The sequence below is a fragment of the Hyalella azteca genome, unplaced genomic scaffold (genome assembly GCF_000764305.2).
Source record: "Hyalella azteca isolate HAZT.00-mixed unplaced genomic scaffold, Hazt_2.0.2 contig14089, whole genome shotgun sequence".
NCBI classification, from domain to species: Eukaryota; Metazoa; Arthropoda; class Malacostraca; order Amphipoda; family Hyalellidae; genus Hyalella; species Hyalella azteca.
Genome location: NW_025943988.1, coordinates 314,604 through 341,771, shown reverse-complemented (window position 1 = coordinate 341,771; position 27,168 = coordinate 314,604). Strand labels below are relative to the sequence as shown.

The window sequence follows — 27,168 nt, the reverse complement described above, 5'->3', positions numbered from 1 at the left end:
TTAGTATAATAAAAACCTAAATTTGAAAATTTTGGCTGGATCGCAATGAAGAAAAAAAATCAACTGGGACAATATGTACTCGAAAATCACTGTGTACACAACTATAAGTCGATGTTTTCTTTTATTGGGAAACAAAAAAAAAAAAAAACCAGAGCCTTGTGACATGAAAAGCGAAATCCCACAATACTGGCTGGTTTGGTCTCAGAATCCCGTCGCTTCATTCAATAATTGACATTTTTAATAGGCTCTGACGTATCTCTTTGATTTCCCGCTAGTCTATAATATTTTCTGCATAATATAATCTATATAAAAATCTATTATCTCAAGTCCAGCCTCATACCGCAATCTCGATGCATCAACTTTTGTGCGAGTCTATGTGGTGATGCGGTTCACGATTTGCAAACAAAATATTTGAACGCAAACGAACGTACAAAATATGCCTGTGTTATCGGGGTGCTAACGCGCGCAATCCGAAACATCACCGATGCATCTAAATTAATTACGTTTTTACGTTTATAGAAACGTTGATGAGGAAAATGAAAAAGGTCCTTGTTTTTTTGAGTGGTCGCAGAAGAAGTACGGCTGAGTTATGGTCACGATCCATGTTTTCTAATTTTGCTTACATCGTTTTACACATCTCTCATGTTAAATTTGAGGCGAGGGAAGTGCAGAGGAAAGTTGCCTGCTATAGGAAGGCATATTTGGTTTGCGATGTGACTCGCGTTTACACTTACGGCCCCTTGCTCCTCTTTCTAGTTAGGCCTAAATTTTGGATGCTGCTGTTGTTCCTGTTGACTGGCGAGGTCTCCGCTTTCCTTCCTGTTTTCATCTTTGTTCATTTCTCCCACTCATTTTCTTCTTATTTGTTAGTTCACTTGATTGAAACTGTCGCAATTTTGAACTTTATGCATTTATTCCTATAATTATAGTTTACTTCATTTCGTTGATGACGAGATGGAAGTATTTTGTGTGCCGGTGTATTTCCTTTTTAAAATGTTTCGTTATACATTATTTTGAAAATTGCCCGCTGATTTTAGCTTCAGCATAAAATGACTGTACTGTTATTATAGTTGAAATATAGTATTTTTAGCGCATTTTCTCATTTATGGAAAAAATGCACTATTGTGCTCGCAATGTCCGTCTGTCCGTCCGTCCGTCTGTCTGTCTGTCTGTCCGTCCGTGACTTCACGTTTTCGTCGACGAGAAAATGCGCTCTTTGTCACTTACTGCAGTGAGTACTAAGTTATATTTTTTAGTTATACGTCCGAATTGCAGATCGATTGAATAATCCTTTGAATGAGCACATTTTACTTTGAGATTATTAATGAGCGTCATTGAAAGCGGTGAAATCTAAAAAATTGGTGCATAATGTACAATTGGTGAGGCAGAACATTCCTCTTAATGAAATTTAGCTCTGCGAAGCGATGGCTACTCGGACAATTTTGATCCGGAGTAATTGCCTTGGATTTTTCCTCTTATCCTTAATGACGTTTCCCTCTTGATTGGCAATTAATTATTAATGAGGCAATTGATTATTTTAATTGGATATTAGGCTCGACCAACAAACATATTTAATAGCTGTAAACATAGAACACTTCAATATACGCTGATACAGGAGTGCCTGAACTGATAAAAACAGTTGAATTGGATATACTTGAAACTTTATAAAGCACCATTTCATACTAATGCGGGGCATCTGAAGAGAAATATACCACGTACATGCATTGTTAATGTAGGTATGTGTTATTAAACCTCTTCATCGTGTTACCATATTTTGTATGCCTTGACATACATGTTGCTGACATATACCTACCTACATACTTACCTCTTGACATACAAGTAACTCCTTCCACATCTTAACATTAATATTTATTCATTCGGTAAGGTCTTGCATTTTCTCTGTTACTTCTCCCTTTCTCCCTGAAAATTTTTTTCAATTTAAATATTGTTATTCTTATTTAAAGTTCAATTCACGTATGTTAAATTTGAATTTTTAATTCTAATTCAACAGTTTCGATTTTAATGTATAGAATAAATAGACAAATAACTTCAAAAGTATGGGTTAGCTTGATGGAACAAGGCTGAAATAAAGGCTCTGTAGACTTGGAGAACGACCTCCTTCACAAGGTCATCGGACTGGAGCTGCCTGCGGCCACTCCATGACCGCAGTCCCCCCAGTCCCCCCAGTTCCTCCAGTCCCCCCCTCCTCTAGGATGAAATCCTTCGCTTGAACTGAGGACGAGAATGGAAAAAACCGCCAGGCTGGAATGTGCTGGCCAGACGACCTGGCGCTGCCGCTGCATTGCTGTGTGGTGTGTGTGGTGAAGGAGGTGATGTTTGAGTGTGGTGATGGAGGTGATGTTTGTGATAAGGGAGGTGGTGTGTGTGTGGTGAAGGAGGTGATGTTTGTGTGTGGTGATGAAGGTGATGTGTGTGATGAGGGAAGTGGTGTGTGTAATGAGGGAGGTGGTGTGTGTGTGTGGTGAGGGAGGTGGTGAATGTGTGCGGTGGGGGATTATGTTTTCTGCGGGAGTACTTGACATGTTTGCAGTCAGAGAACCGCGTGGTGGGTGTGGTGAGGTTTGTGTGGCAAGGAAAGTGTGTTACGTTGACCGCCTTGAATGATGATTGCTGTGGAACCCGGACATTTATAGCACTTGATGTAGGATCGATAAATTGCCTTGAAGGAACAAAATACACGAGGTTGGCCGTTGGGACCGATTGAGGAAAATCCAATTCTGTAATATGTTTAAATTCAGGCCAGTACTCCAACGATTTCAGTGCATGACATCTGTAAATTTTATAGTTTTTACTATTGTTATCGTCTTAAGCCAAACTATATATTTGACTCGTTTATTGCCGTGCTTGTTATCCGAAATAAGATTTTAGCTTTGATAGCTTAATCATTGAGAGTATGATCCAAAATATAACTGTAACTTTGGCATCTTGATTGCTGTTGGAAAAAGAATGTAACTTTGACAGCTTTACTGTGTGGGTATTTCCTAGAATCTGTAAATAACCATGATGACTTCTCCATTCTTTCTCAACGTGGCACATCAAGTCTGAATTGAAGTTATAAAGGTTGATGAGTCACCGCAAGTGCTGCAGGGAAGGCCGTTGGGTCGTCTTCTGTCGCTCGTTTCACGCGCCACTGACGACGCGCTGCTACAGCCCCCGGCGCTTACACTTCACGACCAGACTGCGTCTGTTGGGTGGCGCTGGCTGCTACTTGAGCATACACGTGCGATGTGTTTACTTTGTACCTCGGTTGTGTTATTCATTTTTATTTCCTTACGATGCGATTATGTTAGCGTCTCGTTTAACCGAACTTCGAAGGCACGTTACTTACAAAAAGACGCGAGAAAGATAAGAATGGATAAAAGCCGGCTTCTGTATAACGTGTTATGTCCAGCTTTTTATTTGGTAGCGGAGGTATTTTGTGTACCGGTGTCCAGCTTTTGACGAGGTGCGGAGGTATTATATGTGTGCCAGCTTTTCATGTAGTAACGGAGAATGAATGTTCGACAACGTCGAGGGACAAGCCTCTCAAGTCGCCGTACGAAGTAGTGGATTTTTAGATTACAGGAGTTATTCAAGTTTAAAATACTACTGGCATTTTACTATCGGGTATGCTATTTATTGAATTTTCTTTGAATTTCTGGAATATAAGTTCAAGTGGCAGTTCTTCACTGATCGCATTCGAAGAGATTTATTTTTGACGCAGAGTTTTAATTGATTACAATGTTCTACGGGATATTGTTGTTATTGTTGGCACTTTTTCTTTTTTTACAATCTACGCTCAAAGATAATTCAACTTGCGACTTACCAGTGGAGATGTGCAGAAGCGCAAGCTTGCTTACTAAAACTTTTATTTTCGAGGTTACTGCAAAACAGGCTAGAGATGAAACCGTGATTGATCGAGTACTGCTTGCAGTATCTTGGTCAATTGGCTATATGATCGGAAAATATTCATTTATGTATAGTTTCTTCTCGATGAGCGATAGATATAGTTCTTCATAAAATCTTGCTACTTTCGAAGTCGTTTATCATCAGTAAGTTCATAGCGGGATGGCCATCGCGCTATCGGCATTTTTTCAACTTTTTTAACTTGTTTATTATTTTTTTCTTTAATAAGAAGCCGGCCAGTTGTAGTGGACCACTTTTTCCTCACCGGCATGCACACAAGGCAAGTTCCCGACGTGCTTCTAGATACTTCATGTTACTCTTTTGATTGTTAATTTGAAATAATGGGTTGGGTGAATTTATTAACAGAAATTTTCATACACTATATGATGTCAGATAGCTTTTAGTTTAGTTATATCGGTTATTTCATAATAGACGTTACGTTAAAAAAGTGTTATTACTAGAAATAGGATTAACAGTATACAAGCAAGCAGTTATACTAGCCTTATTACTGACGTATTATTGGTTGAAATCGAACTTTAAAATTATAAATTGTCTAATTAGTTTTTAATGTTTTCAATAAACCGACCGACAAGACGTATATTTCGGTAAGAAAATAATGTATAACATAAAATATAGAAACTTTCGAGCGTTCGGTCAGTTTTTCGTTGAACTCTGTACCAAGGATTTTGAGAGTCGAAAATTGAAACTGCTTTAATAAAAAATTTCTGATTGTTTGCTACCACAATTGCTATCGCAAGATCAACCAGCAAAAACATAGTCTGATGCTAGTTAACCGCCTCTGTGCTTATGGCCAGATCAGATACCATATATGGCCTAATGTCTTGTTGGTAGCTACCTCAACTCATCTATGGTCGTTCAGCATAAATAAGATGGCTTTGTATAGTCCTGGTTTATTCTCTTTGAATATTTCAACATGTAAATGAGGTCAGATAGTATCAAGGCTGTAGCTTATGTATATTATCGAGGTTATAATGTGAAGACTTATTATGACATTTTACATACCTATACGCTCTGAGTTTGTGTTTTTTTTCAATATAGAGCCTTTGAATTTCAAGTTTCGTAAGATGTTTAATTAATTCATATTTCCGTTCGACATTCCTTATTTAAGTTATGATGCTACATGTATATATGTTTGTTTGGTCGGAATGTGAATATTCCAGGTTCTACTGAATTGAATTTTTATTTTATCTTGAACTTTTTAATTTTTCTATAGAATTTATTATTTAAACCTTGAATTGTACATTTTTTCATGCGCAAACAAATGATTATATAAAATATTTTGTTTAAAATGTAAGAGCTCTCCGTTAAACGACTTTCGGGAATGCTTCTCAGTTCTGATGACTCCCTTACTACTAGTGTCCATACGTCTCAAGTCAAACGCATTTTATATGCTCGCATTTCGTTTAATTGAGCTATATATCAAATTCTGGCCTATTTTGTATGAATTTACATATTTGCACATACCCCACGTCTTGTTGAGTATGGAAAAATAAACTGCTTCTTAACTCCGTGGCGAAGTTATGTTTAATTTTTCGTGTCTGGGTTTTGTTGTGGAGTTCCCCCTTTTCGGTCAAATACCTCAACAATTAAAGCCTCTCAACTCGAAGTTTTAAATCGAAGTCCTCGGCGAGCATTACCTTGCGGTAGTGTTTATCATGGTCACGTCTAGCCGTACGTTAGCCGTATATAAGCTGTGACGTGTCACTCATGGAATGCTGTCTCGAGAAACCGGTGACTTGGAATTTTGAACTCACCTCTGACGACTTCACGAGAAATTCATCTCTTCCAAGTTCATCTTACTATGGAATTGTCATCTACATTGTTTTGTGTGCACTCCATTAAGAAATGTAAGCCCGTGGCTCTTTTCAAGGAGTAAATCTGTTTTTGACCAATCAGTGTGTGCAAGTTGGTATAGCGTTATACATTAGTTGGTTCGGTCACCTTACATGGTCACTGAACAGGGGTTTCGAATCCTGTCACCTCTCCGCTGGAGATATCAAATAAAGTCCATGTGTTCATAAGCTACCCAATAATGTTGTGTAATTGTGTTTATCCCTTGTATACGTTGCATTTATAATTATCAACAAATTTTTATCGGCTTTTTAGTTTAGTTAATTGTGATCTCTACTTGATTTCAAGTATTTTTGTGTGCGACAAAAGTTTTTTGTGCAACTTCAAGTTTTCTAATTTGATCGCTGCTATATGACCTAGAGTGGTTGTTAACGGACACTAGTAATATAAAAAAAATTCTCCAGCCAGACCATGCCGAAACCGTACGATGCCTGACATTAAACCTGTTGCGCGCTTCTCAAGGTTTCTGCTTCTTCTTCTTTTACAATTATTTTCCCGCAATTTTCGGCTTCATTTGTATTCAACTCATGCGCTGCCCTTGCTGGGTAACCACCTTATAAGGGCGTCTATTTCTCCTCTGAATTATTTTTGAACGCGTCGTGTGAGTCGCATGCGAACTCTGGAGGAGATCAAGTACTTTGCTATGTTGATATGCAAATCTCATTAGAATTTTGTCCAAGTTAGTGCGTGTGGGAAATACCCGTGAATCGAATATATTTATGTAAGTGTGTCCCTCTTAAGAGGAGTTGCTCAGAAGATGCTTATATTTTCAAGATGCAGTTACAAGAGGGCGATAAATTACACATGTGATTTCAGTTAAGTGCTCGGAATCTAAAATGATCACACTTGCGACTTTCAATCAAGACACTTCTGACAGGCATGACCTGAAAATTTAAGGGAAGACAAGTTTTTAATATAAAGTCACTTGACGCTGTCTGCATTTCGATGCACTTCCAAATGCACTCGACATTCACTTCACGAGCTCCTCGCATCGCTTCAATGTCTCCATGCATTCGATTCTGTCGCGGGCTACGGCCATGAAATTACAGGCTTTCGTCATAATTAGCGCCCGCGACGTGCAATGTAGTTCTGATGACGTGTGGCGCCTCCGTAGCTTTTGCTGTCCGCATACCAGTACGTGTACGTATGCATTTTAATGTTGCGACTTATTTCGATATATCGTGATTTATTCTTTTATATGAGTGCTTTAATAATAACTTTTAACAATAATATAATGATAATAACAATAGTTTCTGAGTCTTTATTTATAAATTTTTTATTACGAGTTGTTGCGACGTATTTCGATATATCGTAATTTATCCTTTTATATGAGTGCTTGAATAATAACTTTTAACAATAATATAATAAGATTAATAGTTTCAGAGTCTTTATTTATCAATTTTTTACTATGAGTGTATTTTTTGCTGGTGATGTACATGGTAAAAATACCTATATCTGATAAGATACATTTTTGATAAGAGCAATAAAAATATGTCGCCTTTTTGTAGTTCAATAAGCACCATTAAATTGTTATATATGTTCGGCATCTGCGGTATAATGCTTGGTTCATGCTTGGTTCACTTTTCTGCGAAAGATCACGAGTTCCCTGTAAATTTCTTTATATTTCCAATGTTTTGTCCAAGGCTGTATTTTATCTCCTTCCGATGAGGTTCTGTTTTTTATGCGAGGTTCTGTGCCACGTCGGCAAAGAATCGATTTTTCGTAAAGGCTTTAAGGCTTTTTCCACAGGCCCTGCAGTGGTGCCTATAGTTCGTCGAATGGTCATGTCTACCATGATCTTATCTGGAATTTCTCAACACCCAGCGAATATATTGGTATTCTACCTCAGATTTTAAGCGAACATTAGGCACGTAGAATATACAAAGAGGATAGCGTGTGTTCAATATATTATTTAGTCACATTTAGGATCAATGCATCAATCACACGTGTGCGCACGGAAAACTTTTTTAAAGATACCTATAGGTGATTACTTGTATGTCTTGCGTTATTGCTTCCACCTAAATTTCAAAGAGATTAACTACTCCTATAGCTCGTTACAGGTATATTGTTTTTGATAACTAGCTCATCTCGCATGTTACTTACACGTTTAAATTGAAATTTTAATTGTTTGCACATTTCGGATGTTGATTTCACGTATATGTGGAAGTTTTGATCACTCGTACGTCTCGCGTGCTAATTCTATGTTTATGTTTTAGTTGTAATTACTAATTGAAATTATCTCACTTGAAAATGCCACATATATCTCACATAAAAATGCCACATATATATTTGTCGAATTTTTAATTACTCTCGCACCTCGCTTGTTGATTTCACTTATATATATGTTGAATTTTTAATCACTTGCTAATCTCGCGGATTAATAGCTCGGTACATCTCACTGATTACCCGCTATTATGTCGCAACGCTATGATTATAGCGGGTAATATCATATAATGATAACCCGCTATTATTTATTGGTATTGCACATACAGGATGCGCTTCTCTCACAGCACCGCGCGCAGATCACCCCCCCGCTGACCTCCCTATACAAGCGAAGTCTTCCTTTTGACTTGAGGGAAAAATTCATGCCGGACCTGAGGAAAACCTTGGCTCTTTGTAGTGGTCGTCTCGAGCTCGTAATTTGCATGACATGTCGCTCATGGCTACGTCTTGGCTTAAGGGATGAATTCCCACCCGACATCTGAATCAATTTTGGTGGGAATTGTCTGAATCAATGAATAAATTCCTACCCGAATCAATGTTGAATTGAATTCAACTAAACGTTGTTTCGTTTAATCAACGTGTAACTAAACTTGTTTCGTTGAAGCTACGTTGAACTGGACGTTTAACGTTGATTCAACGATATTTAACATTCAAATATGAATGAAATCACGTTCGATTATACTGCTGTAAGTTGGAATTGGATTATATACCTACAAAAAAAAAAAAAAATCGGTTGTATTGACACCAGTGTTAGTTTCTATCACGGTCTACTAATGTATCCATAACTAATGGTTGAGAAGCTTACTAAAAATATCTACTGCATTGATATTTGTCAATAAATGTCTTAATGTTTAAATGTTTATTACGTTCAAAAATGTTGGAGTACTAGACTATTTTGTTATAAATTCCCTGAAAACTTGTGTGTACGTTGTAACAGTGATTTTAACGATTTATAAACTTCATATATTATAAATTATAATTATTGTGCTCTATAAAGTAAACCGCATTATACCTACATAGTTCTTATTATGTTTTGTGTTACTTGTCGTTTATTTTTCACTGCAAGCTACCTGAACAAAAATTGTTATTTCTGACGTAAAATACAGCGCTCTTGTTATAGGGTTCGTATAAATTAGCATGCATAAAACAAATCTAGTCTATATAGTAACGTGCATGATGTTGCCATGTTGTGAATGGGTTTTCAGTTAATATGTGTAATAAACACGTATTTGAAAACGCATGGCTGCATTATGTAAGTTTTAAATTAATATGTGTAACAAACATACATATTGCTATGAAATTAATATTATACAACTCCAGATCCGACGGTTCTATACTCGGCTTACATTGTCTAAGACGTTCACACAGACATGCTTAGTTGCTCTATAGAAAATCAGGCCAAGCTGCTCTTTATGAAACATTTATTATGTCTCTAAGGTATGTCTTTGAAATCTGTGTTAAAATTTCAAAAGTGTTCAAATTTTCCATTTTTATTATTTTATTCCTTAATTCGTTGTTTCTCTTTTATTTAAATTTTAGCTGCAATGGATTATTTAAATCTTTGTCGTTAGTCTATGTTTTAAATTAAGTGCCATTATAATATCAACAGGTGCATGAGATTTTCATTTTGACCCTATAAGTGACCTTTTTTCGTGATAATTTTATGCATTCCCATTTTATTTATATCATTACCTACAACCTAAATATCTTATTTTGAACTGATCTATCTACTTCTTTTGACAAGCCTAAGCACAAGATTTACCTGAACTTTGGTTACCTCCAAATTTGGGTCGATCAGTTTTATTGGTAATTTAATTTAAAGAGAAGCACCGCTTGTCTTCAAAACGGGCGACTGTATGTACAGTGGGGGGAAATAAATATTCGTACAATTGAAAAATCGTATTTTAATGTATGTAAGTACACAAACTTAACAGGAAAAGTGATTTAAATTATGTATAGAGACGCATAGTATTCAAAAATACTATCAAAAGAAATTAAATCTCAATGCAACAAAAAACAATGCAGCATGTTCACTTTTCGGGTGAAAAAAGTATTCGTATTTTTGATAGTATTTTTGAATACTATGCGTCTCTATACATAATTTAAATCACTTTTCCTGTTAAGTTTGTGTACTTACATACATTAAAATACGATTTTTCAAGTGTACAATTATTTATTTCCCCCACTTTGCTTTATCATCCTGATTTAGGTTAGGCTTAATTTTATCCCATCACACCATATCCAAACCAGCATTTTACTGATATTAAGTCAAGATTTTCTGCGGCCTTATTCTATTCCTTACATCTGCTCCATCTGTCATTCATACCTGCTATTTTCATTGAACTTCTGAGACGCAACTCAACATTTTTGCATAGCATTTTCTGGCTTGCATAACTCTGCCTCTGATTGTGTAGCTCTGCCACGAGGCTTACCGTGGCTCTGGCTATCCGCACTCAGACTTGCCATTCTAAATCCCTATTGGATTTTCCGTGGAATGCTTCAGAGTCGTGCGGCAATTGCTGCGGTTGCGGATTAGTCCTCCAATTGCTCAGGATTATGAATAACGCTATTGCCCGTTCACCGACATTGCTTCAGTCCGGGGCTGGTATTTGGCCCATGATGAAGGATATATTCCCTCGACATTACTTGATTGTGCTGATTGTTTGGACCTGGCTTGTTCCTTTATTGACCTTTTCGAAATTTTATTCGCAGTATTGTGTCTAATGAATTTTTTAACCGTGACATTAGTTGATGTGTTGTCGGTGGCTATTATTGATAAATTTCACATCATTGACAAAAAAAACTAATCTATTAATTTCTCTGAAATTACCATTCAGCATTTGATTTAGTTTGTTCACTTTGACTCATGTCGTACGCTGTTCACGCATAAATGATGTCTTGTATCGAAAACTTAAGGACTTTCCTTCGCTAAGATAACATCTTTTTAACGCTGCATTTGCGCAGTAAGTTTATTCCAAGAATTCCCTTTAGGCCTACAAATAGTTTATTCCGGCAGCGCTGGAAGTTAAGGGAAGTTTTCCTATTATCAGCCACACAAGACGCTCAAGAACCTACCTCTTATTTATACTACTAAATACTCCCGATGTAAACGCACGACAAATTTGAATTGTTTATTGGTTGACTCAAAGTTTCTGCACGTCCGGCATGTGCAATTTAACATTGCATCGTGTACTGAGTGCTCCCGGCTTTTTAATCTTGCAGGAATGCTTTACTCTTGAAAGGGTATTGTTATAAGTTACTTGTAATCTACTTGCTCTCAGTTTATTGCTATAATTTTTATTGTACGCGCGCAGGTGCACGCACTCTTTTATGTACGACATAAAGCATAACAAAACATATCTCGCACATAATGAATTTCGCAAGATAAATTTTGGAAATGAACTGCTGGAATAGGTAATTCATGTAACATGATTGATTAGTTACTTGTACTCTTTTTGCTCTGAGTGTGTTGTTGAAATTTATAATTTTGTGTGGACAGGCTTTCTATACTACGCAATGAATTTTGTTGAGTTAAACTTTATAAATGTGAACGTTTATTCCCATCAACGGCAGATGCTTTTTGCTTGATTTTTTTGAGGCCGAGTTGTGCGTGTAGTTGACAGTTGCTATTTATTTAGAAAGAACTGTTAGTGAAATTGACGCAAACCAACTTACATTTCACGACTAAATCTATCAGAGAATTCCAAAGAATTTTAAATTCACTCATGAAGTAGAAACCAAGGTATCTCGATCCGTACCCTTTTTCTTGGAAAATAAATACTTTTAATATTTTTTGTTCCTGATATTTCATTTGTAATTCACAGAAGCGTACTAGACTCATTTATTGCGTCATTGATTCTTGTGTAATTTTCGTTGAAGACCAGAGAGTATTTATTGTTGAAAATTTTCCTAACTTTTTTTCAAATATTAAACGAAACTTATGGATTGAAGAACTGCTTTTGCTCAACTATACAAACATTGTTTGTTATATCTATGGTTCTTATTCTTTGTCTATTTCATCATTGCATTTGTATAATCATTGGAGCTGTGAAGCCACTTCGGTTCGACGAGTCTTCCTAGATCAGAGTTTCCGCTGTGGTAATTGACTGTGCCACTGTATAGGGGCACCCAATTGTTGTCCCGATACGGGCTATTGTGTGTACGTAGGGGGCGATGCAGAACTCCTGCTGACTTGTTATTGTAGCTTCGTGGCCTTGCTGCTCGTCTTATTTACTCACTACAAATTATATTAATGCGAGCCTCTAATTTGGTAATGAACTACGGGTCATCGATTGAATTTTCCGGGATTATTTACTCAAGATTGTTCTATTATTGATGATTTTTGCATTTTTTTGGCGACAATTTATCCGCGGTTTAGTAAAGTGGTTCTCTTTTCATAAACCATGTTTGATTCTGATGATGAGATCACTTCACTTAAAACAATTCTGAGTCTCCAAGTGAGGGTAATTTCAAGGTTATGCATTATTAAATCATATCTGCATCGTGATAATGTTGAAAATATTAACTGAAATGTTTTGTTTTTCTCAGGTGCCGATGATGTGAAGTTGCCTGATGCCTTGTATCACTGCAAGTAAGTTACCAGGACTGAATGTATGAAACGAATGAATGACAAATGGTTTAAAAACTAATATGTTTTAAACTTGTGCTTGATTATTTAAGTTGTACTGGCTAAAGTTTTTACCAAGGGTAATTTTTTTATATATATCGCACATTTGTCAAATTGTCATTCACAAATTCCTTCTTTTTTGGGGAACGGAGATAGAGATATAGGTTTATATTATTCATTTATTGCTTCTCGAAGTAAACCCCGCTGGAGCCATTCAGATGCCGTAATATAATCTTGAATTAGTTATATAATTATGTGTACCTAACTATTATCTTGATGATACACTCCTGTCGATAAGCTCTCCGTTTTGTTAAAGACCCTAACATTACTTACATCCATACCACCTAATGACACCCGATGCTCCTCCATGAGAAGATTAACAACTTCCAGATGCTGTTTTATTGACGCGCTGTCGTCTTTTGAACGATAATTGCCTCAGTTTTACCTCCCTTATTCCAAGTCTCGGTTTGTCCCTCGCACTCACCGAAATCAGTAAGATTTTTTCCAACTAGCTATGCACATTTCGTCTATGTGTCATTTTGTTTAAAATGTCTGCACATTTTTTGCGCTTGTGTGAGACATTTTGACCCAGTTCGGTCCGGCAGAAAAACGGATTATAGTGCTTCGTCTGGTCTATGCTCGTACTGCAGGTAAGAGAGTGTGTCGCTTTTTGGAGTTATGACCCATATATTTATCTTAGTGCGATACGCGGTGCATCTTTAGGTTAAATTTCCTGCTTGACTTTTGACCTTTGCTGGCTTTTGTCAAGGTTGAGTATGCATTGATACTGGCAGTGAAAAGGATAAAGCAATAGGAAGATTTGAGCATTGAAATTTGTATGAGGAATATGGGAGATATGGAATTTTTCTGCGCACGTGCCGAAGTAATAACATCGTACAATGTTTTTTTTTTCATATTCAAAGTTTGCTGCTCGTGCTCCCGAGTAACATTTGGACATCGAGCATTGTTCTTGCATGTTGATGAGATAAATAGGAAAGTTTCTGGGCATGTTTAGTGTAAACTGTAAGACATCGGCTGTTTTTATGTCCGTGTTTGGGAGTCTTAAGGTTTAACTCGAGTCTGCTAGAGAAGAAGTCAACGTTGCGTTGAACAGGAGTCAACGACGCGCGTCTGTCCCGAGACGCCTCGCCAGAATACTGATTACTTCGCTGGCCGCTGTTCCTTCTACCAACCTGATATTGCTGACGACTTTTCTGGTGTTTTTGTGGCTCCGTTGTAGTTATTATTGTATTGTGTTCCAGGTGTTGATGTTATAATCACCGTCGCATGTTTAGGTATTTCTGTTGTCATTTTTGTGACAGCCAAATTTTATTTTACATGCTGCTCTTTTCCTTTTGGGCTGTTGAATTTATCAGCCTTCGTTAATGTGATCATTGATCAAACTGTAGCGGATTCTGTCGTTATCTGTGTTACCCGAGGTCCAACACACATGCCAACATCGAGCTCAAAATAGAAATAGAATTCAGTAGCGACGGAGTTTTAACTTCGACGTGCCATCCAGTCTGATTTTTGAAACTTCGTCTCATTTGGGCTCTTGTTTGTTGGCTGACGAAATAGTGCGACGAAGAGTCCTTTATTCCTGCGACGCACACGACACAATTTCCTAATGTGAGCGCGATGCCAACGAGCTGTTGACCTGGGATTGAGCGATAAAGGAGATACTTTCGTAAATTTTTGCCTCTCCCTTTGGGAAATTTTGATTTCTTGACAATTATTTACCTATCCTGGGACAATATGAAATATACTGAGGACAATATTGAGTAGAACAATATTAAATAAACACTCGATCTTAATTCTAGAGTCTAAACGGTCATCCAGAAGCTCTGATGTCAAGAACACATAAGATTCGATAAATCGATTTTCCACCCACATGAACAACGCCTCTGAAGCCGTCATTGGTTCGGACGGCAAGACAGACCGGACCGACAACACGCGGTCATCGCACACGGCTAAATGCTTGCTAATTCTCGTTGCTTGATTGCCCGTGTTAGACTGTGGAGCTGTCACTCGTTCACTACCGCTGACGGCAGATGGGTGGGAGTTATTGTCCTGCCTCCGTGGTGCAAACGCCGTGTAATTGCCTTGGCGCAAACGCCGTGTATGACAGGGCGTGTCGTGCTCAAACTGACAGCCTGAAATACAAATCTTCGGCGTGTGGTATCATTTTGTTGTCAATGAGGATTGAATAACATAATACGGATGGATCGTGGTATAATTTTGTTGTAAATGAGGATTGAATAACATAGTCTGGATCGTGGTATGATTTTGTTGTCATTGGGGATAGAATAACATCCGCATTAATGTTGCTAACGACTGCATTATTAATAAGATTACAAGCCTTACTGGCTGCAGGACGCGTGCTTTAGATATGATGGTGACTAAAACATGCCATTATTTATTTGTCATTGCTTCAAACTCTGCCAAAATACGAACTTATAGCTTTTGTTGCTACTCCTGTTAGTGCTGTTGTTCCTCTTAATTCTGTTTCTGTTCCTACTGCTGTTAATGCTGGCGATATCACTGCTGCTACTGTTCGTGTTTTTATGTTGTTGCTGCTGTTTCTGTTCCAGTTACTGATTTTTGCTTCTGCTATTGCTGTTATTGTTCCTGCTGTTCCTGTTACAGCAGCAGCTGTTCCTGCTGCTGCAGCAGCTGTTCCTGCTACTGCAGCTGCTCTTCCTGCTGCTGCAGCAGCTGTTCCNTGCCGGGTCCTTACGGCGCCCTTACTGCCGGGTCCTTACGGCGCCCTTACTGCCGGGTCCTTACGGCGCTCTTACTGCTGGGTCCTTACGGCGCCCTTACTGCCGGGTCCTTACGGCGCCCTTACTGCTGGGTCCTCACGGCGCCCTTACTGCTGGGTCTTTACGGCGCCCTTTTTGCTGGATCCTTACGGCGCCCTTATACTGCCGGATAGTTACGGCGCCCTTACTGCTGCGGTCCTTACGGCGCCCTTACTGCCGGGTCCTTACGGCGCCATTACTGCCGGGCCCTTTCGGCGCCCTTACTGCCGGGTCCTTGCGGCGCCCTTACTGCTGGGTCCTTACGGCACCCTTACTGCCGGGTTCTTACGGCGCCCTTACTGCCGGGTCCTTACGGCGCCCTTACTGCTGGATCCTTACGGCGCCCTTACTGCTGGGTCCTTACGGCGCCCATTCGTCTGGGCAATTACTGCGTCACGACTACTGGGCCCTTACGGTGCCCATATTTTATTGAACCGATGATGTGATGGGCACTTTTTCAAAGAACACCGTTCCGTTAGTGTTGTCTGTGCATCAGTTCATGCAGTATTGCCGTTCCATAAAATGTTTCCTCTTGAATTGTGATCATTATGAGAATCTTGGCAATGTACATATTGCCGCGCTACAGGAACCTCGGCGCGCGCACTTTCATTTCATTTCGTGTGTAGAGAGCGGGGCAAGTTCTGTGCGACCTTCCTTGTTAGGCCTGCCTTGCTTCACCAGCGCTGCTTGCCCCATGTTCAACACACACACACTGCACCTGCGTGGAATGTTACGAGAGTATATCGATTTAATGTGGAATATACAAAGCGTGTCTTGATTTCTGGGGGAATATATCCAGTGTATCTGGATTACTGACAGAATATACCCTGTTTATATCGCCTTGTGTAGACAAGTTTTAGTTAGTCACGAAGCCTGCCCGATGTTGAGCACACCCGCCAAACCTGCATGGAATATACACAGCGTTTCTTGCTTTGCGTACAGACATTTTAGTTGGTCATGCAGCATTTTCTTCAGGGTGATTCGCGGAAATTTCTTGTTTTTGTTTCGCGCCAAGCATCCAAATGTTGTAGGAAAAGGGCAGGGGTATTTCATATGAAAGGCACAGTCATGAAGTTTTGTGTCCCGCCTAGTCAGTTGCCACTATACATTGGATAAGTGAGCAGCGTGCGTTTGCTGTCGATGAATACTTTCCTAATGGCCGTTTTCAAGAGCGCCTCATCTTTGACAGGTGACCTTCTTTGACCGGCCCGATCCCCCGAATTGGTTCCATGTGATTTGTTTATGCAGTTAACTTAAATCAATTGGTTACAATGACTGTCCAAGGACCCTACCTCATTTTAAGAACAAAATAGACCAAGCCATCTCCAACATACCCGGCAATATGCTTCAACGAGGTGAACGGAGCTTCAAGAATCAACAACTGAATACATTGACAATGAGGGCCGTTATTTGAGTGATGTCACCTTTGAAACTAAGGGACACAAAAATTCAGGCAATGTCCGTTTCAATAAAATTTATATTGTTATGATATCTTTACTAGTTCTTTTTTACTGATCTTGCAAATCAGGAAGTTTCTGAGAATCGCCCTGTATGCTGAACGCACACGTTTTACCTGGATGGAATATGGGGATACTAAGCAAATCTCTATTCCTCGCCCTGTGTGCAGAAACTGACGTAATTGGTAATGCAATTTCCTTACAGCTATTGAATAAATTATTTTGTTCAAGAATTATCACCACAAACAGCATACCACAAATTGAAGTTTTATTCATGTATAAATACTTCGACCAATCGAGAAGGGAGAACCACTTCGAAGCACGTAGTTCATCAAAGCTAACCTTTCTTTATCATTCTGGATTAGTAAAAAACGCTACTGTCTTATATAGTCAGTTTTCTAATAAAAATATGGTAACTACGATCTATCTTAGATCCAAGTTGTCAGTTTTAGTAAAGATGTAGTAAATAGAGCCTTTCTAAGATCCAAGTATAGCTTCGTTTTTCATTGTGTATTTAAGGAAGTGTGAATGATCCCAGGCTGTGCAATTGAGTAGCTGAGCTTTTTTTTAATCGCGATCTTGCGAGTTGATTGGTCGAGGCAACTAACCACATCTGCTAAACCCAGACTAGTGCTAGCAAATGAGTTATTATTACAATTGGCATCTGTTACTTTTCACTTAATTGAGCGGGTAATAATTTTACTTGATAATTGATCGATCAAGTTTTCCCATGGCTAAGTTGAATGCAACGATTAACATGCCAGGATTTTTTATTTCTGAATGATTGGTTTGAGATTGATTTAGCTTGTACAAAGGTTTTGGAAAGCTAATAAATTTTAAGTTTTCATATGAGCGGATTTGTTACTTTTTCCACATTCTGCATGAATTGGTTCATAACTGGAATCTCATGGAAGCACTATACTGTAATTTGTAGGGATTCTCAAATTTCCATTAACCTCGATGGCTATCAATCATCACCATCACTTATTTGGACTATGACGGCTCCACGCTAAATGAAAGTCGGTAATTCGTAAAGTTTGTTTAGACTGGCAATAGCATCAGCGGGATTGCCAATGGCTTGTGTCATGCCTACAATCCTGTTTGCTTCGCCGATGTCACGTTCCGATCTATAGCTCTTTATCCTGCCGACTCCTTGTGTCGACTTTTGCACACGCACACATCAGCTGTGCTTCTTATGAACCTAGAGACCGTATTTGATCTTATTAAGTGAGCCTCGTATACAAATATACTCTTGAAATGTGACCCCAGTCAAAACCTCTTAGAACAACCTAGGGGTATAGAAAGAGCTCAAAAATTGTGTGAGTAGCGCAGTGCGAACAATACGATGTAAATAAAAACATTAGCTGCAAATAGTAACAAACAAAAAGCTTCTTCATAATTTGGGTCGCTCTTTTGAGTTGTACTAAAAATCACCAGTAAATAAATTCGATGCCAGAATTAACTTCAAGACCACGGCCTGAAATTGTATTTTAAGCTCATGTACTAATGATAAACATGATCAATGAACTTGCGCATACAGTTCTTTGTTTTGGTATTGTCATTTGCTGCGTATTCTGGCATCAGCGTGTAGTGTCACGTTAATCAGTAATACTAATAAATCAATTAGTAAAGTAAAATGCACTGTCAGGTTTCAAAACGGAAAATAAATGAAAAAGACATGAAATTAACGCTAGTAAACGGCCTATATATTTACTATTTCACGAGAAAAGAAGCTGAAAGCAGCATTCAGAAAGTTGTTTACTGTTCTTTTCCCTTCTTTGGACGTGCATCTGAGAATATGTCAAAAGAATTAAAAGTTTTATTTGCTAAATATCTTCCGGATGTAAATCTTCATGTGTTGCTGGCTAACAATTTTAGAATCGGCTCGTTTTTCAGGTATAAGGATACCCTACCTGTTCTTATGCGATCGTCACTAGTTCACAGATATAGTTGTGCGCAGTGCGCATCAGCGTACGTCGGTATGTCGTCACGCAATTTCTTTACTAGGCTAGCTGAGCATAAGGGCAGGACTTATAGAACGAGGAACCTACTTGCACATCCACCTCATTCTGCTGTACGTGTTCATGCCGAGCAGTGCAACACCTCTGTATCTGATAGTGATTTCAAAATTCTAGCTTCCGCATCTGGTGTTAGTGATCTACGAATTTTAGAATCCCTGTATATATAATATATTCAAACAGAAGCCTAGTCTGAATGCCGCTTTTAGCTCTTTTCCTCTTGAAATAATAAATTGATAGGCCGTTTACTAGCGTTAATTTTAGACAGTGCATTTTACTTTACTAATTGATTTATTTGTTACGGTAATCAGTAAAAATCGTAAATCTAAATTGTAGATCTTCGAAGGGGAAGCGCAGCAGGCGTTGAAATGACGCAGTTTAAGCTAAATAAACTTGAAACCGTCGCTACTGAAAACGTCATCTGCCTGAAGGTTTGGCTGTACGATGTCAAGCGAAGGAGAGACCTTATTGGGCTAAAGACGACGAGGTCACGACCACGCAGACTTTTGTGTACCGCGTACCTTTCTTGCATCAAGTACAGCTGCTACAGCGCGCTACTGTTACAGCTTCTCGCGTGCAGCGCTAGATTGCAGAACTATAGCTGCTACAGCGCGCTACTGTTACAGCTTCTCGTGTGCAGCGCTAGATTGCAGAACTATAGCTGCTACAGCGCGCTACTGTTACAGCTTCTCGTGTGCAGCGCTAGATTGCAGAACTATAGCTGCTACAGCGCGCTACTGTTACAGCTTCTCGTGTGCAGCGCTAGATTGCAGAACTATAGCTGCTACAGCGCGCTACTGTTACAGCTTCTCGTGTGCAGCGCTAGATTGCAGANGCTGCAGTGCTACATAGCAGAACTGTAGCTGCTGCAGTGCTACGTAGCAGAACTGTATCTGCTGCAGTGCTACGTAGCAGAACTGTAGCTGCTGCAGTGCTACATAGCACTGTAGCTGCTACAGTTGCCACCACATACTACGCAGTTGAGCGTCGTCACCCCCCAAGCTGCAGTGCTCGCCTGGTCCTCATAACACGTCTCCTCCCTTTAGCTCGGGGCCTCCGCATGCCTTCTTATTGAGCCCTGTTGTGCCAGCCGGCTGTACTCTGCACTACCTTATTATATAGTCAAATGGGGTAAGACAGGATCGCAGCCTTCATGGGGTAAGAAAGGACCAACCCATGGCGTGCATTCTAATTGCACTGTATTCAATTTGACAAAAGAATATGTTAGTACAATCATTGCCTGTCATTTCTGTGTTTGTGGCAACCCTCTTCTGCTAATAATGAATTTCTGGCTAATTTTTAAAGAAAACCTATGTAAAGATGGGTAACAAAATAGTTAACCCTGTTTGGGAAATAAGCTCTGTCTAATGACAAAAAATTTTTTGGCCAAGTTTGTGGATGTAGGCAGATAACCTCAAGTAATAAGCAACTTTTTAGACATACTAGACATTCCTACCTGCTACCATCACTGCCTGACATGTATTCCAAAATGGGGTAAAAAAGGACCAGACATGGGGTAAGACGGGACCGCTAAATGATCCTGTTTTACCACACAAATGGTCCTGTCTTACCCCACAAATGGTCCTCTATTACCCTACAGTTTATCAAAAATAGTTTTTAAATGAATATATTATTGTATAGTATATGGAGTATTTTGGTCAAAATTTTTATCGTTTGCTCAAACTTCCTTATAACTTGTTAGCTTTTTTAATTAGAGAAATTTAGTGCACTATTTTAAATTGCATCAAAGGGATATAGAAAATAGGGATGTCTATTCCCATTAGTGAGCTGCAGAACTATGTGCAAGATTGGCTGGGGGAAAAACCACTGTGTGAAACATGAAAAATAGGTAATTATGATCACAACTCTGTGAGAGGGCATGAGCTATATTTGAAGAAGTGCACCACAAATGCAGTTAGCAAGAAAACACATGACATCCGACACTTTTTACCTATTACTGACATCTGACACTTTATTTTTATTACCAATTTGATAAATTTTTCTGATAATGACACTAATGAAATATACATGAAGCATTTAGCAGTGCTCTACAATGAACCAAAGCCAACCCACTATTACTATGCTTAACAAAGTTTTCTCGTGAAAAAACCCCAATGTGACTGATATTAGAGTTGACTTCCCACAACATAAAACAGTAACAAGTGATTGTTTAATCGAATAATGTGTTTCTAGATGTACAATATTGAATATCAGGTTTGTACTTTTATTAAAAACCTTGTAACATAAGAATTACCTGTTGGTCCTTTCTTACCCCAGCCTGGTCCCATCTTACCCCAATGGGGTAAGATGGGACCGGCTCACTTTTTTAAATCTGTACAGAAAACTATGTTAGATGCAAAACGTCTGAGTTGTAGCTTAGAAGCCCATTGCATAACTACACCTTGTGATAGGTTTAGGGTTTTTAGTTATTCATGGTATAGATGCTACAGGCTTGTTAGTGATTTCGGTCCTGTCTTACCCCATCTGACTATACTGCTATTGTATTATCGTTATTATCTTGCTATTGTCATTTTCCTATTATTGTTGCCTTCTCTTAGATTACAAAAGATTATTTTCTTATCGTTAATCACGACAAAATGTTTGTTCAAGCACTGATTCTAAATTTTTTGATCTTGACTGATTCATTATCTTTTGATTGCTTCATATACACAACTACTGGTATACATAATGCTGGTTGGTAATATTTAATGCCGCATTCTTGTGGGCATTATTCAGTCTATTGCACATCTCTCTTCGGAGAAGATTGTGTTTTGTTTTATGAAGTATGTAATATGAATTTATCTACCTTTCTGAAGTTCGGCGCTATACTAAATTATTCATCAAGTGTAACCACTTTCCGACATTCTGTATGTTTGCCAGGTATGTTCTAAATTGCTGTTATGGAAAAATTAATTTTTATTACGATTTCTAATTTGCAAAATATCTGGATTTCAGTAATTATTTACTGGGAGTTATTATTTTATATTAACATCTCTTGACGGGCTTAGTCGTTTCGACCATTTTGTTGCATTGTCAAAGAAAATAAATTTAAGCCTAACTTTGTTTCATTTGAAGTCCACTCTTAATTAATGGCATTCTGTTGGCGATAAATACGGTCTCTCTTGGCGGCCGCGATATGCCGCTGCGATAACGTCTGCGATAAGTGCCGGCTGCGTGGATAGCGACGTCGTTTCTGTTTATTTTAGGCAATTAAGTAGCGTGGGAAGAGTATCGTCGTAACATTTATGCTTTTTTATCCTATTATTTGCGTGCTGAAGTGGAAAGTTCGACCTTTTTTGGACGTTGTGTGAAATATCGAGGTTTATGTGCGGTTATATTTCTTTATGTTGCGCAAGATGAAAGAGTGTGAGGAATGTATTTGTTTTCCCGTATTCCATCGGATCTTTATTTGCTGTTATGGAAGTAGAGTTGTAATGTTGAAATAAGTCCGTTTTTTCTCTCAAGACCTTTGTTTAACTTACAGCGTACCAGTGCATATTTTATTTTATTTGATAAAATTGTATTTCCTTTGTGATAGAAATTTCTGGACACTGCACGGTAAATATTTGGCTTTCTTTGTAAGGTATTTTTTGGAAACCGCAAGGCAATTGACTCAATAAATGCTTGAAAAATATTCTGCAAAATTTTACGCAATGTATTTCCGATGTTAGAAGTGTCATTTTTTGTGCAGTCAATCTTCATATGGTTGCGGCTCTAATAATCGACTTAAAATTATATTGATCATGCTGCACGAAACATATTTTTTACTCTTCGCTTCGTTGCGTTATTCGTGAGAAGGTTCCGTTCTTTTGCACGCGTGATGAATGCGTCGGCAGGATACGCTTCCAAAGGAACGCATATACGCCTGAGAGCGTGGGAGACGAGCGACGCATTCTTAGCATTGCTCGCATTGCGTCACTGTCTGCCTCGTGCGTTGCTCGTAATTGCGTATAGGTGTGAAGGAAACTCTCGTAGTGGTTCTTTCCAATGCTGCTCGTACTGTCTCGTCTCATTTGCTCGTGCTGATAACTAAGTAGACGGGTGAATTTGCTCTTGGAAACAAAAACGTTGACTACTGCTCATTTTCTGTGTTATTTGTAGGAGCTATCAACTGATCGAGTAGACGTGGTGAAGTTGCTCTTAAAAACAAAAGCGCTCACTGCTGCTCATTTTTTGTGTTGTTTGTTGGTGCTATTTACTGAGTAGATATAGCGTTTACACAAAGCGTTTACTGCTGCTCATTTTTGTATTGTTTGTAGGTGCTAGTAACTAAACAGATGCTATGAATCTGCTCTCAAAACTAAAAGCGTTTAATACTGCAATTCTTTACCTTATTTGTAGGTGCTTATAACTGAGTAGACGTGGTGCCGGTGCTCTTAGGAAGGAATACCACCTCTACAATTTTTTTCACTCGTTAGCAACCGTGCAATGTTTCAGGTACGATGCCTGCTGCATTCAAAAGATTGTCCGTGCTCAAACGTAAGCGAAAAAGCTGTATTCACAAAGCATTTATGGCATGTTTAATACTGCACACTTGGTGCATTTACAGCTATTCTTCAACACGCTTCGATTTCTCTTTTCTGCAAGTTTCTCTTAATTGTGGAGGCGTGAAGAAGACGCTGGGAAAATTCACATTAGCTTCACCGCTGCTGCTGCTGCCGCTGAAATCTTTTGTTCCTGATTTTGTACGCTACTCGCTCCTTCGCTCGTATGGAAGCTGATGGACTATTGTGCACAGAATCCCCGATGTGATCTTGACTGCTATCCATGTTGATACTTCGATGGTACAGTAATTCGATGGCTCAAGTTTTCCAAGCGTGAGTAAATTTTGTGACAAGTTTTCTCAATTCATCATTAGCGTTTCGTTTTTTATGATTAGAATTAGTTCGATGGTTCAAGTTTTCCAAGCGTTAGTTAACTTTGACACTTTTCCTCAATTTATAACTAACTTTTTTATTCGAATTAAAAGTTGAGTAATGGAGGGTGGCCCATAAGGCAATAACTGGCCCGAGTTTATCTAATATTTTTTTCTTATTGTTGCATGTTTATTGTTCAACCTTTGAAGATCTCTAGCAATCCACGAATAAAATAAATCTGGGCTCAAATAATTGACCAAAAATTTGACAATGAGAATAATGTAATGAGTACGATATTGTGCGCGTGCAAAGCGCGCTAAACTACTTACCATGCATGTACTTAAATTTGACCTATCATTGTTAAACCATCTTAGCACCTCACCATGCAAGTAAGCAAACTCAACCTACCATTGGTAAGCCTCCAGAAAAACTGGAAGTTGTCGTAAAAAATTCAAAGGATCCGGTCCTATAGATCTCGTGAACTCGACGCCGACTTGTTGCATCCATGTTCCACCACCACGACCGTTCACCCAACTTTCCGTATTCCGCCAAAAATAAATAATAAAGTTTATTATTTTTATTTCTTGCTCTACTCGTAGGCAAAACAACCAATCTTGCGCAGTTTTGAGACTTCGATTGTTCTATTTCATCCGATGATTCGGTAAGGTTCGCGAGAAACTCGTTACCATATTTTGATTCACTTCTATTCAGACTTGTTTGTTATTGATTATATTGATTAGGTTTGAGCACGGACAGTCTTAACAAATTAACAAATTCCGTCACTGGTGGAGACATGATAGCTTCTTGAATATTTAACGATGCAGAAATCGTCTAAAACTTCGATAAACTTCTTCAATCTATCGGCTCATGGTCCTTACAAGTCATAATTTATATACGTACCTGATTATTTAAAGAATTTACCCGCACAATACCAACTAGTACGATAGTTTAGCTATACCATCTAGTATGATATCGGTGCCATAACAACTAGAAGCAGGTCGTGACTGAGAATTCTGAACATAGTTCTTTGTTTTCTAGCTGCTGATAAAATTATTATAAATAAAAAAAATATTAAAAATTATAATCGTTATATTATTATACATAAAGATAAATATGCCGTGACACTGATTCAAACGATTTGTTAATTTAGCCTCCTCAACAAATAAATTTTTATAATATCTTGAATAAGCCTAAGAAAATGCTCGTTTGATTATCATATGAAAATACTGCACAACACGTGACTATATTTGTGTGTTTGCTGAGCATGTTAAATTTGAGCAAAATCGAGAATTACAGCCTCAATTCTCCGAGGTATTGATTCATACAAATGGTGAATCTTTTCCGAAAGAATTTTAACCCATTCTTCAGTTAAAACTCCCTCCAGCTCCTTCAATGAAGATGGCGGCGGGAATCGACTTCTGATTTACATTTCTAAAATCGACCAGAAATGCTCGATAATATTCAGGTCTGGTGATTGTGGTGGCTAAATGAGATGCTCAACTTCATTAAAATGTTCCTCGAGCCATTTTTTAACAATTCCATCTGCAGGGATCGGGGCATTGTTATATTGGAAAATGGCGATCTACTCCGGAAACAGTGCTTGAAGCATTGGATGAACTTGGTCCCCCAAAATTCCTAAATAGTCACTACCGTTTATTCTTCCATGAAGAGAAATCATTGTTCCGTCGGATTTTCAAGAAGTAGCACCTCAGATCATCACAGATCCCCCGCCATGTTTTACGGTTGGGAGGAGGCAGTTGGGATTAAATAACTCTTTTGGCTGTCTCCAAACGTAAAATCAGCCAAAGGTTGGAGATAAGGTAAACGATGATTCGTTAAAGAAAATCACATTTTTCCACTACCCTTTAGTCCATTTTTCGAGGGACTAATTCTGGAGGTAGGTTTTTACATCACTCTGAATGCTTTGAAACATTTTTATGTGAAACGAATCTAATTAGAAAACTACGAGAGGTTTTCTAATTGCAGCTCTTCCATTGAATCCAGATCTGTGCAGCTCCCGGCGGACAGCCTTTATGGAAACTGGGTTCTGAAAGTGTCCATCGAGGTCTGCAGTAATTTCAACAGTCGCGATCGTTCGATTGTCCCTCAAAGTTCATTCAACGGTTTCTATCAGACAACTTCGATTTTCGGCCAGACTTGTGCTTTGCTGAGGACGTTTTTCCTTCTCTTTCAAAAGCAGTCATTATTTTTGAGACATTTGAAACATGTTCCAAAATCACGATATCAAAATGTCAGTCCCCATATTTTGTTCAACCCCTGTTCGCAGTTTTCACAACACTTGGAAAACATGTGTACATTTTGTCAAACGTTCCGAGGTCCAGTGGCGCCCGTTTTCTCTTGTTTGAACTTGCTTTACGATTTCGCCGTATCATCTTGTTGACTTGTCAAATGCACTTGAGCTGTGTCCTTGTTTGCTGTTGATCGTATGTCTACCATAAAGTGATGTCCTCATGTACGAACAGTTTTATTACCGAGCTCGTGCTAGTGTGCATAGCCATTGTTAACACACACCTACGCTTTCTGTCACACCTGTTGAGACTCCACCTCAGTTTGCTCACGAAACTGCCACTGGAAACTACAATGCATGTTGCTTTCAGATTACAAGATTTCTGGGCCTCATGGTTGTGAATGAATTAATCGATAAATTATTGACCACGAATCAACTCTTTAAACACTCATATTAGTAATACATTTAATTTTCATTTCTGGTCACATCATCACTTCTTGCTGGATTTCGGTAAGTGGATTAGGTATCTAATTATTCGATTCATTTTCTGTGCAAAATGGGTACATATATTTTTTTAATCTCGTAGACAAGACCGAGTCGAATCTTCAAAAATTAAGTGAAACCAGAATTTTAGTATCAAATACATTGGAATTGTGTGCCCCGCTAAGGTCAAAGTAAATGCACTTGATAACAATTAGGAAGCTTTTCTGAAGCGCTGTGTCTACATAAACTTCCTTGAAAAGTAGAGGCAATGATCAAGTTAGGGCGTAACTCGGTTAGCACCTTGCATGTGACAGGCTTTATGCAGGCTTTCCTAACATGCACACGTTAGTGCACACATGTCACTTCTTTCCCTTGTTTTGTGGCCCACGCGTCTCACACCTTCTAGCCCACGATCACACTTAGCTCGTGAGCTCGTATTTATTGTGTTATTCTGCCCGCTGTTAATGAAGTTCAAGATCCAATGAAGGCATTTAATGTTCTTATTCTGAGTTTCGTAGTTGGTTCCGAGATGTGGTACATCTTTTCTCACTCAGGTTTTGATGTTGCCACACGTTGCCTTCATTCTCTTGTAGGTGTGTTGATAAATTTGATGATGAAAATACAGAAAATGTGGCGAAAGTCTAAAGATTTATTTTGCTGATGTGATGCGTTTGAGC

The 27,168-nt window shown here is 38.6% G+C and overlaps 1 protein-coding gene across 1 annotated transcript in view; it reads left to right on the top strand.

Moving 5' to 3' along the window:
* The window catches only part of LOC108675231, a 58,814-nt gene that overhangs the window by 9,130 nt on the left and 22,516 nt on the right, over positions 1–27,168 (top strand). Inside the window, exon 2 of the mRNA XM_018163226.2 lies at positions 12,550–12,592. The gene's annotated coding sequence lies outside the window, so the exon portion shown is untranslated. The remainder of the gene's footprint in view (positions 1–12,549; positions 12,593–27,168) is intronic.